The sequence below is a fragment of the Paramormyrops kingsleyae genome, chromosome 4 (assembly GCF_048594095.1).
Source record: "Paramormyrops kingsleyae isolate MSU_618 chromosome 4, PKINGS_0.4, whole genome shotgun sequence".
Lineage (NCBI taxonomy): Eukaryota > Metazoa > Chordata > Actinopteri > Osteoglossiformes > Mormyridae > Paramormyrops > Paramormyrops kingsleyae.
Window position 1 is genome coordinate 12,182,521 of NC_132800.1, and position 15,459 is coordinate 12,197,979.

Here is a 15,459-nt window from a genome sequence, read left to right on the forward strand (position 1 = left end):
TGCATCCTCAGATTGTGTATAGATTCGATTTTCATGCTGTTGTCTGATAGCTCCAGTATATCAGGATATTATATGGTTCTACCCTCTGTCACTGCAGAATTCTCATAGTGATTTGCAGTAGACCATAACCCCCCTCTCTGGAGCCCTGATCAGATAAGTGACAACAGATAGAGCACGTCTACCATTTAATTAACCATTATGTCCCCTACAGTTACGGTTCATGGCCCGATCACTTTGGTTATATTTGCATTACACCAGGGATCCAATAATCGAACAACTTGCCAATAAATGTCACCTAATATGCCTTTAATCAGCTCAGCCATCGACCACCCCAGTGACCCTTTGCTTCCCAATCCCAACCACTAACAAGGATCTAATCAAAAACTCTAGGCCTTTGCGGCCTCCTGTGCTGAGCTGACTCAGAGATCCATGTGTTCAGCAGTATGGTGCTCAAAGCATTTCGGAGAGAGCTAGATTGAAATGATTACACATGTCTTTTGGAAATGAAATACAAATCATGGTAGACTTTGGTTTTTCCTTCATTTACTAAGTGCTACATTACCTCATGCTCTGGTCCCCAACAATAGATTTTCAATAAATCTCAGTGCGGTTAAGATGATAAAATGCTCTACATATCATGGAAAGAGGCAGCGCTTATTAGCACTTGAGAAGTTATTGATTGCCCATTTTGATTAATCTCTCTTTGGAGAGTTGCGGGTTTTTTTCTGTGCCAACCCCAAAAAGAGCTCAGCGTCTTCTGTTGAGGTCCGGCAGTGTAACGTCCAGTGACACTGACCATCTGAGCTGAGCTCTGGAAGTAGGGCATTCACTGGATATCTGCCTTGCCTTCTCAGGGATCCTGTACTTTTTCAGGCTTTCTCTTTTTGGAGATAATTCCAATCAAAGTCGAATGGTAATTAGTTAAGGATTGGTTCGGGGCTTCGATCCTGAAGGTTGCTAGATCAGGTAAGAAAATGGAGGCTCAAATACCCACAACGACAGGATTTTCAAGTGAGCTGCCAATCATTGACTTGTATAACCCACATCCCTTTGTGCTAAATGACTGTGACTGGCAAGGCCCTGAAATCCCACCCACCTCAATTCTCCCACAGTGTGCTGCTGTAAATTTCAGGTGATGCTTTTTGTGAAAATGACATCGTTGTTATTTGTAAGTTTACTTCATATAAAAAAAACCTCTAAATTTGAGGTATAAAATGCTGTTTTCGCAGAAAGAGTAATGACAGCACGTGATAGTTAATTATTATTTAATTGCTGCTGTCAGCAGCGGCCTTGTAATATTAAGGTTTCCAACATGAATAGTGTCAAAGTGGAGGATTGTCAGGTCTGGTGCACCTATAGCAATACTGGGTCCAGCTGACCGTCACAGGCCACCAGTGCCTGGCGCAAAGGGTTAAAAAGCACATTAAGCGATCAATCACAACAGACTATAAAAGCAGCACTTACATCCCCAGTGTAATGTCAGCGGATTTTTTGCTGGATTATGTGGGCCTGAGTGAAACTGTGGCGAGTGCATAGCTCACTGTGTCAATGAGACCCCCGGCCTTATTCACACAGTGGCCATCTTTTACTTTAATGGACAATAATTGAATCCATCATTTAAATTGTAGGCAGAAATAGAACATGATAATTGGCAAAAATGGCCCCCTGGGATGATGTGGCATGGGGGCTGTCAAAGAAGTGTGTCCTCAACACTATTGTTGCATTACTTCGGCGATTTCCAGTTTACACGGCCCCCTTTACTGGGAACTATTCCATCCTGGCTAATGTGCTCTAACCTGTAATTTCAAACTGGTTTCATATAAGAGAATTTAAGTAATTAATTAAGTTAATTAATTGATGGGGAAATATGCAATTTACATAATATAGCCTAAGTGTACTTGAGTTCAAGTGAGTATCGTCTAATTAGGCCCTGTAAAATGTCATTTTATTAGACCCAAACGTCATCTAATGAGTCCGAGAATGATTACTACAATATATATGACTGTAAAAGTTCAAATATTGGTGTCTGAGACATACTATTTACTGAATTTAAACAATTGTATTTAAACTTAATTAAGGTATAAGACTGCTATTAATTGTACTTTGCACAAGTTATGAGCTACTCAGTATCCTAGACCACATCATTCTTGTACGTACATGCTAAATAAATCTTTTTTGTTGTTGCCAGAACATTTTCCTGTGGGCTCACAGTCATGTCCAAAGTGTCCAAACTGGGCACCCTTTGACTATAAAATTATAAATTGTGGATGTTTTATTTTAGAATTTCTGAAATTCAGGTAATTTAGTGTTATGCTACTGTTTTCATCTGGTTTCCTTAACTGTGGTTGAGAAGTACTTGGACAAGAGAGATGTAAAGAGAGATGTAAGTGTTACAGCAGTTAATTAGCCTAAAGACTGCTGTGGAATGAATACAGGCCAAACCCCCACTGACAGGTCCAGGAGTCCGAGTTCTCAGCTTATCAGCACCTGGTGCTGTCCAAACATGACACAGAGGCAAGTCCATAATTTGCAAGCTGAAAAGAAGGCTTAAGTGTTCTTAAAATCTTAAAAATGTTTAATTTTATTTTTTAGTGTTTTATATTGTATTGAGGAGTGGCACAGTGTGTGGCACACCTCCAGGGTTGTGGGTCCAAATCCTGTCCCCGATCCGTGTGTGAAGCGTACATGTGTGTACTGTGTTGCATGGGTTTCCTCTGAACGCTCAGATTTCCTCCATCCATCCATCCATCTTGCAACTTCTGTATTCTGGCCAAGGTCTCAGAGAACTTGTTAGATCTCCAAACAATATGAAACTAGAACCTGCAGCAAATTTATCAAAAGACACATCCTCCCTAAAAGTGTAACAAACAACATAGAAATATGGGGTAAGAAACTTAGAAATTAGATACATTTCTCAGGGGACACTCAAGATTCAAAGAATGCTTCCATAACCAGGTTGAGCTGGTTTAACTTCCATAACCAGGTTGTGCTGGTATAAGGAGTTAATGTGAATCATGATACCAATGATCCAACATTGTCATCATTCACTAGTTAGAAGTTTTCAAACTTCTTGTTTTGTACTAAACTTTGTAAACCTATTATTTTGTCGCATGCAAATTAGGGGTTTAACGGTACACAAAAATCACAATTCAGTAAGTACCTTGGTTTTGAAGTCACAGTTTGGTACATTTTCGGTACAGTAGGGGTAAAAGAAACAAAACACAAATTGCTTCATTCTTTCTTTATTAAAAAGTAGTTTACTGAACAAAGTATGACTGTCGTTCTTAAAAAGTCTCTGTCAATACTGCTGTAATCTATTAATAAAAAACTAAAATTTACTTAAGATTAAATCAAAATAAATATTCTTTCAAGTAAATTAATAAATTAATAAATAAATTTAGTCAATAAATTTTCCGAATGTTGCTCAGGGGAAACACAAACACACAAAGGTTCCACATTTGCTGCATTCGTTCGCTATATATATGTGTACCGAACTGGAAGACCTGTACCGAAAATTTTCAGTATGAATGCGTGTATCGTTACACTCCTAATATCTAGGGGTTTGTGTGAGTCTTTACTAGGCTGAGGGGGATCATGTATTTCATACATCAAAGGAGATGATGGGGAGTGATATTTTGTCCACCTAACAGGACCTGTGATGCATCTCCCTTCAAAGGGTATTGTTTTAATAGGAGGTTTGTGAGCTTTGTATCACCTACCCAATTTTACCTCGTATGTCTGCACCGCCCAATCCGTTCATCCAGCCATTTTATGGCAAACCATACTGTATACATTTCAGAGCTGCCAACTCTCACACATCTGGCATGACACTCACGCTTTCTGAATTTCATGCTCATGCAAGAAATCTTACAGCAAATCTATTTTATTTCATTATAAACCAAAAATTAGTGGCATCAAAAGGTTTGGGGTAGGTTTCAAACCCTAAAGACTATTTACATCGTAATAAAACTGTTACATACATCTAAAGGTATGTGCAGACTTGTCTCGAATTGAAAATCTCACACCATCCAGTTGACTAAAGTTAGCAACCCTGACATTTACAGCAAATTAAGTCTGATAATTTATTGGAATTAAGGTAGACTGTGGTAAATATAAGTGAATGAAAATAAAATCCATTGAACCTTAAATCTTAAAGTTATCCGGCTAAGCAAGAAATCTGGATTTGTGAAACATGACTCAGACCCCTGGTGTTAATGAATCCGTTGACTTAAAGTCTCTCTTTGCTTCTCATTTTAAGTGTTCACTCCAGTCGTCTATTTCCAGTTTTTGGATCAGCACTGTTACCTAAATATCTCATATCTGAAATGTCAGTTTATATTTCTGTCAGTTGAAATGGCTGCTTTCCACAACAGGGTATTTTGAAGTACTTACAGGTTTGGTTCACTCTAAACTGAAAAATGAAGTTTGGCTTGTTTTGTGTTTGTTTCAGCCGTAGTCATATCTCTCCAAATTAGAGGGATCAGAAAAAATTGACAAAATAACATACATTTCTCTAGTTCTTTGTCCACTTAGCATAATATACTGACTTTGCTGACTATACTGACGGCTGCCATCATACTGGGACACATACAGTCATCTCACCATAACGAGACGAATAAATATGTACAGTCAGACCTCAGACATTCGCAAGGTTACGTTCCAGAACCCGTTGCGAATGAGGATTCACTAAAAATGATAGTATGTGCTTATTTCTATAGTTATAGTTATAAGTAGAAATAGGGCAGGTGGTATGGATCTGGGGTGAGTTTCCCGAAGCCTCCTTCATGCTACGTCATTTGTAAGTTCTAGGTTAAAAGACAGAACGACGTAACATTAAGGAGGCTTTGGGAAACTCACGCCTGATCAGAAGCGCAATGAGATGATGTCAATAAACAAGCGCCAGTCAAACATTACACAGTAGAAAATGACATGGAAATAGTGATAGAAATATGGCAGTTCTGTTTCATTCAGCTATTTTTCTACTGATGAATAGAGGTGATTTTAGCGATTATGCAAAATAATGGCAGTCAGCTGAAATAATCGTGATCAGGCGATTATGTAATAAGTGTGACAGGCCGACTTCCTAGGGTTTGAGTACTGAGTGTTTAGTGATGATTACCCACACCAGTGTCTTGTTAGTCCCACCCATTGTTCTGACCTGCGCCTGTTCCTCAAGTACCCCTCATTATAGGTGTATCTACGTGCGTGCCCTCGCCCTGCCTCCTTGCTGGTTATTGTGGTTAGTGTTATGTATGAGACTCTCGTTATAGGTGTATCTACGTGCGTGCCCTCGCCCTGCCTCCTTGCTGGTTATTGTGGTTAGTGTTGTGTATTAGACTCTCGTTATAGGTGTATCTACGTGCGTGCCCTCGCCCTGCCTCCTTGCTGGTTATTGTGGTTAGTGTTGTGTATTAGACTCTCGTTATAGGTGTATCTACGTGCGTGCCCTCGCCCTGCCTCCTTGCTGGTTATTGTGGTTAGTGTTATGTATGAGACTCTCGTTATAGGTGTATCTACGTGCGTGCCCTCGCCCTGCCTCCTTGCTGGTTATTGTGGTTAGTGTTGCGTATTAGACTCTCGTTATAGGTGCATCTACGTGCGTGCCCTCGCCCTGCCTCCTTGCTGGTTATTGTGGTTAGTGTTGCGTATTAGACTCTCGTTATAGGTGTATCTACGTGCGTGCCCTCGCCCTGCCTCCTTGCTGGTTATTGTGGTTAGTGTTGTGTATTAGACTCTCGTTATAGGTGTATCTACGTGCGTGCCCCCGCCCTGCCTCCTTGCTGGTTATTATGGTTAGTGTTGTGTATGAGACCCTCGTTATAGGTGTATCTACGTGCGTGCCCCCGCCCTGCCTCCTTGCTGGTTATTGTGGTTAGTGTTGTGTATTAGACTCTCGTTATAGGTGTATCTACGTGCGTGCCCCCGCCCTGCCTCCTTGCTGGTTATTGTGGTTAGTGTTGTGTTAGTCTCCTGCATGGTGTCAGCCCTGTAGATTCTTCCTCTGTTTCCCCCTAGTTTCATGTTTTTGGTCCCAACCCTCGTAGTCCTCGTTAATCTTACCTGCTTTGTTTAACCTCTTGCAGTCCTTTTCATTTCATATTTTCATTTTTTTTGAGTCCCTTTTTTCTTACATCACCGTATGAATACCTCTGCATCATTTCTGATAACCTTATGAATAATGAATATATGAAAAATATCGTGATCTATTAATCTCTTTAATAATGTTTTAGGAGATGGGACATTGTTCTCCATTTGTTTTTTGCACTACCCAATATAAACATCTCTGTAGGGTTCGCTGTAGGCAGCTCTTTCTGCAGAGCAAGGCATTCTGGGAGATTTTGTTCAGGCTGTATAAATAAAGTAGCTGTTTTGGAAATTGTAGGGATAGCTGCTTCAAAAAACTTCACATCCGCTCATAGTCACTGTTGTAATGGGCTTCTTTAAACTCGGTGAAACCGAAAAGGGTTTCATTTCTCTTTTTAAAGCATCTTTCATGCACTTTAGTTTGTTTTTTTCCTTTAAAGGGTAATTAGCTCATTTAATTTTTCAAAAGCGCTTGAATTAAAAAGCCTGCAGTCTTCCTCAAAGAGGTGTCATAAATCAGTTATTTTTTTTTTCTTTCTTGAGAACGAGTGAGCAAGAGCCTGAGTTTGCCTGTATTTAGCAAAGTGTGTTTTGTGGTGAATCCAGTAAATGCCAAGGTCTTTGGGCAACGTGTATAAATATCACAACCACTCACCTGAATTACCACATAATTTGGGACTTTCCACGTCCTCTCAGGAAGCAACCCATGCACCACACACACGCACACACACACGTTCTTTTCAGTTCACCTGGATGGGCTCGTGAGCAAGTACTACAGCTTGTAAATTAGATGTGAGCCAAATTCCTGTGCCGATCCAATTAGCTGCAAACTAAACAGGACAATTCTGCAAAACACTAGAGAGAAAAGCTGCCCCCCAGCTCCCGGCTTGTGGCTTGTGGTCATGGGAGTGTATCCGCATGGATCCGTCCTACGCTGCCTCCTTGCCTTTAATTTGCGCTTTGAGTTTCAGCGGGTTATTAAATGAGATTTTGAGATACTGCAAAGAGGCAGATCTGTGCTGTGCTTTCCAAATGAGGAAGAAACAGCAGGTAATAACAGGCAAGACCCTGGATGGGGCCCCATCTCTCAGAAAAATAGCTGTACATAGACAACTGCACGCTGGAGATGGTAAAAGCTTCAGCCAAACAAGTAAAATAACTAACTTTATTCCATGCTACACCATCAGATTGTCAATAGCCATGTCTAAGGTGCGTTGTGATGACATATAGAAATCACATGAAGAGCGCTTGCCAAGATTGCTGATTATGTGGTTTAATAAAACAGTTGTGGAGAGCAGGGAAGAGGGAGGCTTGTATTTAAATGATGTGTAAGCCCGTTTCCAAAAAAGTTGGAACACTGTGCAAAATGAAAATAACAGACTGCAATCAATTGCAAATCATATAATCCCATATTTGATTGAAAATAGAACAAAGACTGCCTATCAAATGCTGAAACTGCTCAGTTTGATGCCAGAAACACATTTTTTTTTTTAAAAGGCTGGGACAGGGGTAACAAAAGACTGGAAAAGTTGTGTAAACGAAAACAAAACACTTGATTGAATATCTCATGACTAATTAGGTTAATGGGCAACAGGTCAGTGGGATGATTGGGTATAAAAAGAGCCTCCCACAGAGGCAGAGTCTCTGTGCAGTGAAGGTGGGCCGAGGTTTACTACTCTGTGAAATAGTGCAACAATTTAAGAACAATGTTTTTCAATGTAATATTGCAAAGAATTTGGGAATTTCCTCATCTACAGTACATAATATCATTCAAAGATTCATAGAATCCAGAGAAATCTCTATGCAGGGGACAAGACCAAAAACCAGTATTGGGTAGCCTTGATCTTCGGGTTCTCAGGCTGCACTGCATTAAAAAGACACAATTCTATAGTGGAACTCACTGCACCCAAGCTCGTTTAGGATGGACTGAAGCAAAATGAAAAAGTGTCTGTCATTTGACAAATCAAAATTTCATTTTTTCCCCCAAAATCGTGGATGCTGCATCAATGACACAAAATGCATTCCATAGTAGAAGAGTTCGGGTGCTAGGCTGGCCTGCTTCAGACCTGTCACCCACTGAATACACTTTGAGCATAATGAAACGAAAAAAAACAAACAGCAAAGGAGATCCCATACTGTTGAGCAGTTGAAATCGCTGTTCTCGGCAAGCCTGTGCTGGATGAGTGGTGTGGACGTCGCATGGCTGCAGTGCCGTTTGGCTGAGATGCCAAGACGCTGTCGATGCACAGTTCCCCTCTTCATGGCTCTCTCTCTTTCTCCTCTGTCAGATTGCATGCCCTTTCCTCATTGTTTATTTGTGAGTGAGGACAAGGGGGAGCTGCTTCTTCTGCGCACCGTCGCATTTTATCGGGCTGGGGCAGGCTCGCACTTGGTGCTCTGAACTGTGACGTACCTGGGCGACACAGGGCTTCAAATCGGTTTGGCCTGGTCGCGGAACGGTGGTGCGTGGACTGGATAAGGATTAACACAGAAGGCATGAGGGATGGTCACAGATTTAAGGCAGAGGCTCCGATGTGTGGCGCCTTCCCTTTACTTGAGTCATCTACCTTTATTTGTCGGTGGAAATGGCTCCAGAGCCAACCTGTGACTTAATTCAAATCACAGTGCAGGTTTTGACTCTCGCTTGGCCTATGCCTCAGACTAAAACAAGTCCAGCTTATGGTTAGGCAGCCAGAGAATGAACCCACTGGCTATGCAGGAGAAAATGCAGTAACACTAAGAAAGAGAGAGAAAGAGAGTAAAAGACACAGAGAGTAAGAAACTGAGTGAGACCGAGTTTGAGACAGGGAGAGGGGGTATGTGAGACAGACGGGGACTGAGAGACAGAGAGAAACAACACGAGAGAGATAGTGTGAGAAAGAGGGGAGAGTGAGAGACAGGCAGAGTGTGTGTGAGAGAGAGGGACTGAGAGACAGGATGGAGTGTTTGACAAAGAGAAAGAAACAGACAGAGTGTGAGACAGAGGAGGGCTGAGAGACAGAGTGTGAGACAGAAAGTAAAACACAAAAAGAGACAGAGTAAGAAAATGAATGAGACAAAGTGTGAGACAGAGAGGGGGACTGAGAGACTGAGGGTCTGGGTGTGACAGAGAGAGAGGGGGACTTAGAGACTGAGAGAGACAGAATGTGAGACAAAGAGAGGGAGACAGAGAGTGTGAAACAGAGAGGGGGACTGAGAGACTGAGCGAGAGTGTGAGACAGTGAGATTGACTGAGAGACAGACAGAGACTGGGACAGAGTGATACAGAGAGGGACTGAGAGACAGAGAGAGAGTGTGAGACAGTGAGATTGACTGAGAGACAGACAGAGACTGGGGCAGCGTGAGACAGAGAGGGACTGAGAGACAGAGTGAGACAGAGAGGGACTGAGAGACAGAGAGAGAGTGTGAGACAGTGAGATTGACTGAGAGACAGACAGAGACTGGGGCAGCGTGAGACAGAGACGGACTGAAAGACAGAGAGAGAGTGTGAGACAGTGAGATTGACTGAGAGACAGACAGAGACTGGGGCAGCGTGAGACAGAGAGGGACTGAGAGACAGAGTGTGAAACAGAGAGGGACTGAGAGACAGAGTGAGACAGAGAGGGACTGAGAGACAGAATGAGACAGAGAGGGACTGAGAGACAGAGTGTGAAACAGAGAGGTTGACTGTGAGACTGAGTGAGGCTGAGGGATGGGGGAGAGTAAGAGACTACATCCTAAATGACACATGTTGCTGAACTGTTCAGCAGGCATTTCCTTCAACACAGCTTTGTAACATCAAAGCCTGCTGGGAGGCTGCCAACTGAAAACTGTCTTCTGGCCTCTTGTTGTAATTTCAGATGGTGATGACAGGTTAACTAGCAGCCCATATTTATTTGTTTTCCTTATGTGCCAGGGGAACAACAAGAGACATTTGCATTTCCGCTGTCTGCTTGATCTGAGCGCGTGACCTTCTTGGAACTGTGCAGCTACGATGATTTATGAAGCGCCAGCGTTTGTGGGCAGGGATTCAACGAGGTCCACATATTAAATTCTCCTTTATAGATTAATTAAATCATCAACACGACTGTAATGATAACCCCTGCTGCAGAAGGGAAGACCAAGACTCAAGTGTTTTTTTTTCTTTGGCCTTTAAAGGCCACAGCTAAGAGTATCAAATAAAGCCCAGTGAGTTAGGTAGTGAGTATGATCCCATTTCTGTCGGATCGGAGGGCGCAGTGTGCCAGTATGACCAGGGATGTGAAAACCAGCAGATGTGTTCCACCATTGTTGGAGAAAATTACCCTTGAGCTTTAGAGGATCAGACCTGGCCCTTATTTAACGGCTAAACCATTGCGAAGCTCAGAAATCAGGGTCAAATGGCGGGGCTGTCAGAGCGCGTACGAGTGCGTCCTTCATGGCGTCCTGTTAAAACAAGTTAAGTTTTCAGATGTAACCATGCCTCAGGATGTTTTCTTCCAATGAAAAAATCTGATGATGACTTTTGCTATTTATTCATCAAACAAGTATTCACTGTAAAATTTCTGGTCTATGAGCTGTGTTAGAAGTTGATCATGCTACATTTCACACATTTATATAGTAAACGTAACTGAGAAATAGTGATTTGTTTGAAACGCAGTTGCTTTATTTGAATCGGAGTTCTGAGTCCCATTGGCATAGCGCTAGTGTAGCGCCAGTGATTTCCTGTTTGTTGATGCATAGCACACAGCAATTGTGATGCACGATCGCTGTCCCTTAATCGCAAGTCACTTTGCACAGTTATTGGGCCACAACAGAACGTCCCCCTGTTGATGTCCTGGCACCTACTGGGTCGGCTTGGATAATCAGACACTCTCCACTCCAGGAAAAGCAAAGATTTTGGCCGGAGTTGGTCCAGGGATCGCTCAGGCGAGGCTCAGGAGAGAGAGCCGCTCCAACAATAGGAACAAAACGCTGTGAGGTTTTTCTACATGGTGTGTCAAACAAGTCAAGTGTTATTCCATTCTCTGTCAGTTAACTTTCTCAAGCACACCTTTAGTACATTGCTGTGATTGTGTTACCCTGATCGTGCTTTTTAATGGGATTTTAAGGCCAAATTCAGTCATTTAGTGGCACCACAGAATGACCAAGGCCAAATAAAAGATGTCATAACTACTCAGATGGTGTCCAAAGATAAACCGGGCAGGATAATATCTGAGAATGAATTGTTCCGAGGTGTGAAGAATAGCATTTGTTCACCTTCACATCATACACTTGGTCAAGCAGCAGTTTTATTGATGTCCTCACCTCAGTTGCAGCAGAACCAGAAAGTTCCATGACACATATAAATCATTCCCTGTTCAGTAATATTTTTAGCCAGTGGTTCAGAGGGTACTGCTATCCATTCTCACCTGGCAAGAGACTGTCTTGTGTTTCTGTGGGTTTCTCCTGAGGTGGCTTTTTGACATTCCAAAGGTCATGCAGGTCATGTGGATTGGTGACCTTAAGCTTCCCATGCCATGTGTGTGTGTGTCTGGGGGGGGGGGGTTGTTGTGCTTCCCACACTGTAGGGAACAGATGACCCCACAATGTGAACATTTTTCAGGTTCCCAAAATATAAATCTTAATTTTATAAAAATCTGTGAATTCAGTCAAAAATCTAAAATAGCCAAAAGTCTTGTATTTTATTTGGTTACTTATGGTTAAGGTTAGAGCTGGGCAAGAATTATCATTTGAGTTAGGAGTAGGGTTATGCCCGTAGAAATGAATGGCGAGTTCCCATAATGGTAGGAGTAAATTAATTGTGTGTGTGTGTGTGTGTGTGTGTGTGTTCCGTGATAGACTGGCTTCTCATAGTCTGGTGCTCTGCTCCACCCAGGATAAGCTTCAGAAAATCTCAGCCATAATCATGTTAGCAGTTACAGAAGATAGATAGATCCCTCAAAGGCGGAAAACTGTTTCCTGTAGGAAGGGCTCATAAACACGTGAAGAGTGTGACAATGGGCTTTGGCGGGAATTCCCCTTTCAAGCCCCACATCAGAGGATAAGAGGCACACAAGCATGTAAATACCGTGCTGCTCCTCAAACCGCCAGGTGACGGGCCGCGCGGTGATTAGCTGGACTTTTTGACAAAAAAAAAAGAAAAGAAAAAAAAAGAAGCGCAGTTTCAACACGCAGGAAATTAAATAACATTATAGCACTGACAAATGAAATGACTAATGCACAATAAAAGAAGTGACGCTTATGGCAGAACATCAATACCACGCATGATACCATCGAGTGATTCAGAAGATGGGTATACAAGCGTAGCACAACACGTTTTTAAAGATTAACGCGACCGCAGGTTTTGTGGACCCCGCCTGTGTATGCTTCCTTGTTGTACTAGCAAAGGAAATTTAGAAATGTGTGGGTGTGCCAGACTTAGGAAGCAGAGTGTCTCTCATTTAGCTAAGCAGTGTTTTGGTCCCGCTTGCTTTCCCTGCTGAACATTGAAAACGGCACCGAAGTGAGTCTGACGAAGAGCCAGACTCCAGGTAGCCGCGAGGCACTCGTGAGGCGAACCTATGGTGTGTCTGTCACATCCCTGGCCTGCCTGCTTAATACTCCCCCCTCCCCAGATCTCTCCACTGTAGCAGGTCTGAGACAGAGCAGCCATTGGACGGCCAGGGTAACCTGACGGCAGCCAATCACAGTCAAGTGGCAGCCAGTGAAAGTGAACACAGTGTGATGGAGCTATGCTATCAGTATGTATCATATGTCATATACATTTAATGTACATTTTCCTGTATACCACACACACACACACACACACACACACAAACAGGTACAGATGTAGATGTGTGTATATATCTGTGTATATGTTTGTATGGATTATTATGCAAGATTCTTAGGCAGTCAAAGAAAAGGTTGTTTGAATGATCTTCATGTTGGTGTAAGACTATTGTAGTATATCGCAGCCATTTCAAAAGCTCTTCTAATGTCACCCCAGGATTTGCAGCTGCCATCCATACTCCCATGGAAATTTTGACTCGACCACAAGCGTGCCATGTTTTTTTCTAATCAATACCTCATTGAGTTAATTAATTAAATGAATGAATTAATTGAGCTGGTGGTGAAATTCAATGAGTATATGGAATGGCTAGAGTGCTCCTGGGGAGAGGTTTGGGGATCAAAGTGGTTTTATTCCAGCCATCCAGAAAGATATCAGAGTCTCTTTGGAGAATAGAAGAAATTCTTGTTAGTTTTCTGTATTACTGTTAATTTGCATATGTTCTACGGTGAGATTGCTTTTTTTTCCCCTGAGAAAATATACACTTACTACCCAGATAAACATTTCGTCTGCCAAGTATTTTCTGTTTCTATATATAATATATATGTATGCATATTGCATGTGTACAACACAAGCACTTAAAAAGAGTGTGTGGGTTTTACCTTTAATGTCTCCCAATAAAATTCTGCAATTGCCAGCTGATCATCTTAAAGGGGAGGCCTCAGATCATGGCTGCCTTTGTTACCTCCAAGGCGGTGTTGGGCGGCCAGAGCGCGGCGATGTTAACTGAACCGGCGCTAAACACAGGCTTGACAGTGCACTGGCTACGTCCTCGCATCTGTAACTTCAGGCCAAGGTGAACAGCTGGCCCACCTGCCTTCTCACTCTTCCTAGGCAACAGGTTTTGACAGTCTCAAAAAAAAATGGGAATAAAGACGAGGTAAAACAACCTCCCAGGAGGCTTTGCTCTTGCCCTTCAAAGGGGTCCCTGCCATTTCAAAAGCAGCATTTACCAACAGCGTGACCTTGTCCTGCGTTGGTCGTTGGCCAAACAGCAGTCCGTGTAACATCAGTGTGTCTATTCACAGACGAGGACCCGTGTCACTGTTTACATTTCTGCGTAATGCCCCGTCACATCAAAATGCGGCATCATGGACCAGTACTGCTGCTTTCAAAATATTGGATTCTTCCCAGAATTTCATGCAATGTGCAAGAGAAAATTATTTTCCCCCTCAACCGTCAAAAATCTGGTTTACAATAGATTTGGTAGATTTTTTTGAAGCTTTATTTCATCAGTACTGATGCTATCAATGCCTTTATGTAAGGTGATGATTATTACACAATATTATGGGATGTAATTACTTTACTAACATACATGGTGCTCAGTCGAGATCGATCGAAAAAACATGAGGATAGCTAAACTGATAGCTATAAATTGCCCATAAGATATTAGTGTGAGTGTGTGTGCCCTGCGACGGACTGGCATCCCATCCAGAGTGTCTCTTGAGACAGGCTCCAGACTCACCATGATAAGTGATCATGGAAGGTGGACAGATGAAATATTAATGCAAAACTGCTGATAAAAGCACTTAAAGCATTTAAACAATCTGACCTCAGCAGATTTTAGCTTGCCGTGATTCACAGATTTTGTTTGTTTTCCAAATTAAAACATCCTGACTGGCGTGTTTACAGAGACAGTCTCAGTCTAGCAGAGGTGCTGGAAGCACCAAGACGGGGAGGCCGCTAGCAGCAGAACGCTTTCGACCCAGAGAACCGCACTGCTCGCTTCAGTCCTCACTTCAGAGGGGATAAAACGAATGAGCAGCGGGAGCACTGAGACCCTTTAAAGCGTAATTATACGTGTCGGAGCGATGAGAGGCACATCACAGAAAGCAGAGGCTAATAAACGGCGTCTGTCCCACCAAAGGTCCGACAAGTTGGTGCTCATCGCTCCCGCGAGGCGGAGTGGATACATATCAAAGAGCGCGGAAGAAGAAAAGCAGCACGCGGCAAGACGAGGTTTCCCCTGCATGGCCACGTGCCACCCCCACCCTCTCCGACATGCAGCGCTGCGATCCACCATCACCCCCACCCTCTCAGGAGCCTCGCCACCCCCACCTCCCCCCCCCCCGGACCACTCGACTGGCCAGGTAAGTGTGCCGTCAGCTCCTGTAACCAGAGACGGAGTTACCGACTGCCTCGGATCCATCGGTGTCACTTTTAAAAAAAGAAACAAAGAAAAAAGGGATGTGAGTGACCCGTGTAACAGGTCGTGTTACGCCGGCCTTCAAAGGCACTATGAAGAAAACTCACGGCTGATTCTTTACACCTGATGCCAAAAACTCCCACAGCAGCCTAATCCCCAAACCACTTTGTATACTTTGATTCAAGTTGTATTTCAACTGTCTCACATGTCAACTTCAGAACTAAGTGAGTTTGTTCCCTAAGTTGCAAAAGTTTTCCGTGAACGATGCTTCTGTACTAGCCATTTAACTTGTATGTAAATGTAAATATTCTTGAATAAAATATATCATTTGAATTAAATGGGAACTTCATTGTGCAAAGAGCGACTGTATATTCTGGAGCTCATGGGATTTAAACCAGCAACCTTCTGAGCACGAAGTCCTAACCCACAGAGCCACCCTAAA

At 42.8% G+C, this 15,459-nt stretch overlaps 1 long non-coding RNA gene across 2 annotated transcripts in view; it reads left to right on the forward strand.

Moving 5' to 3' along the window:
- The window catches only part of LOC111857648 (uncharacterized), a 22,066-nt gene extending 7,254 nt beyond the window's left edge, over window positions 1-14,812 (forward strand). Inside the window, exon 3 of one of the 2 annotated variants that reach the window (XR_002841412.1) lies at window positions 14,739-14,812. This is a non-coding gene — a long non-coding RNA (uncharacterized lncRNA). The remainder of the gene's footprint in view (window positions 1-14,738) is intronic. The other variant, XR_002841413.1, reaches the window with a different exon arrangement.
- Window positions 14,813-15,459: the final 647 nt, after the last annotated feature.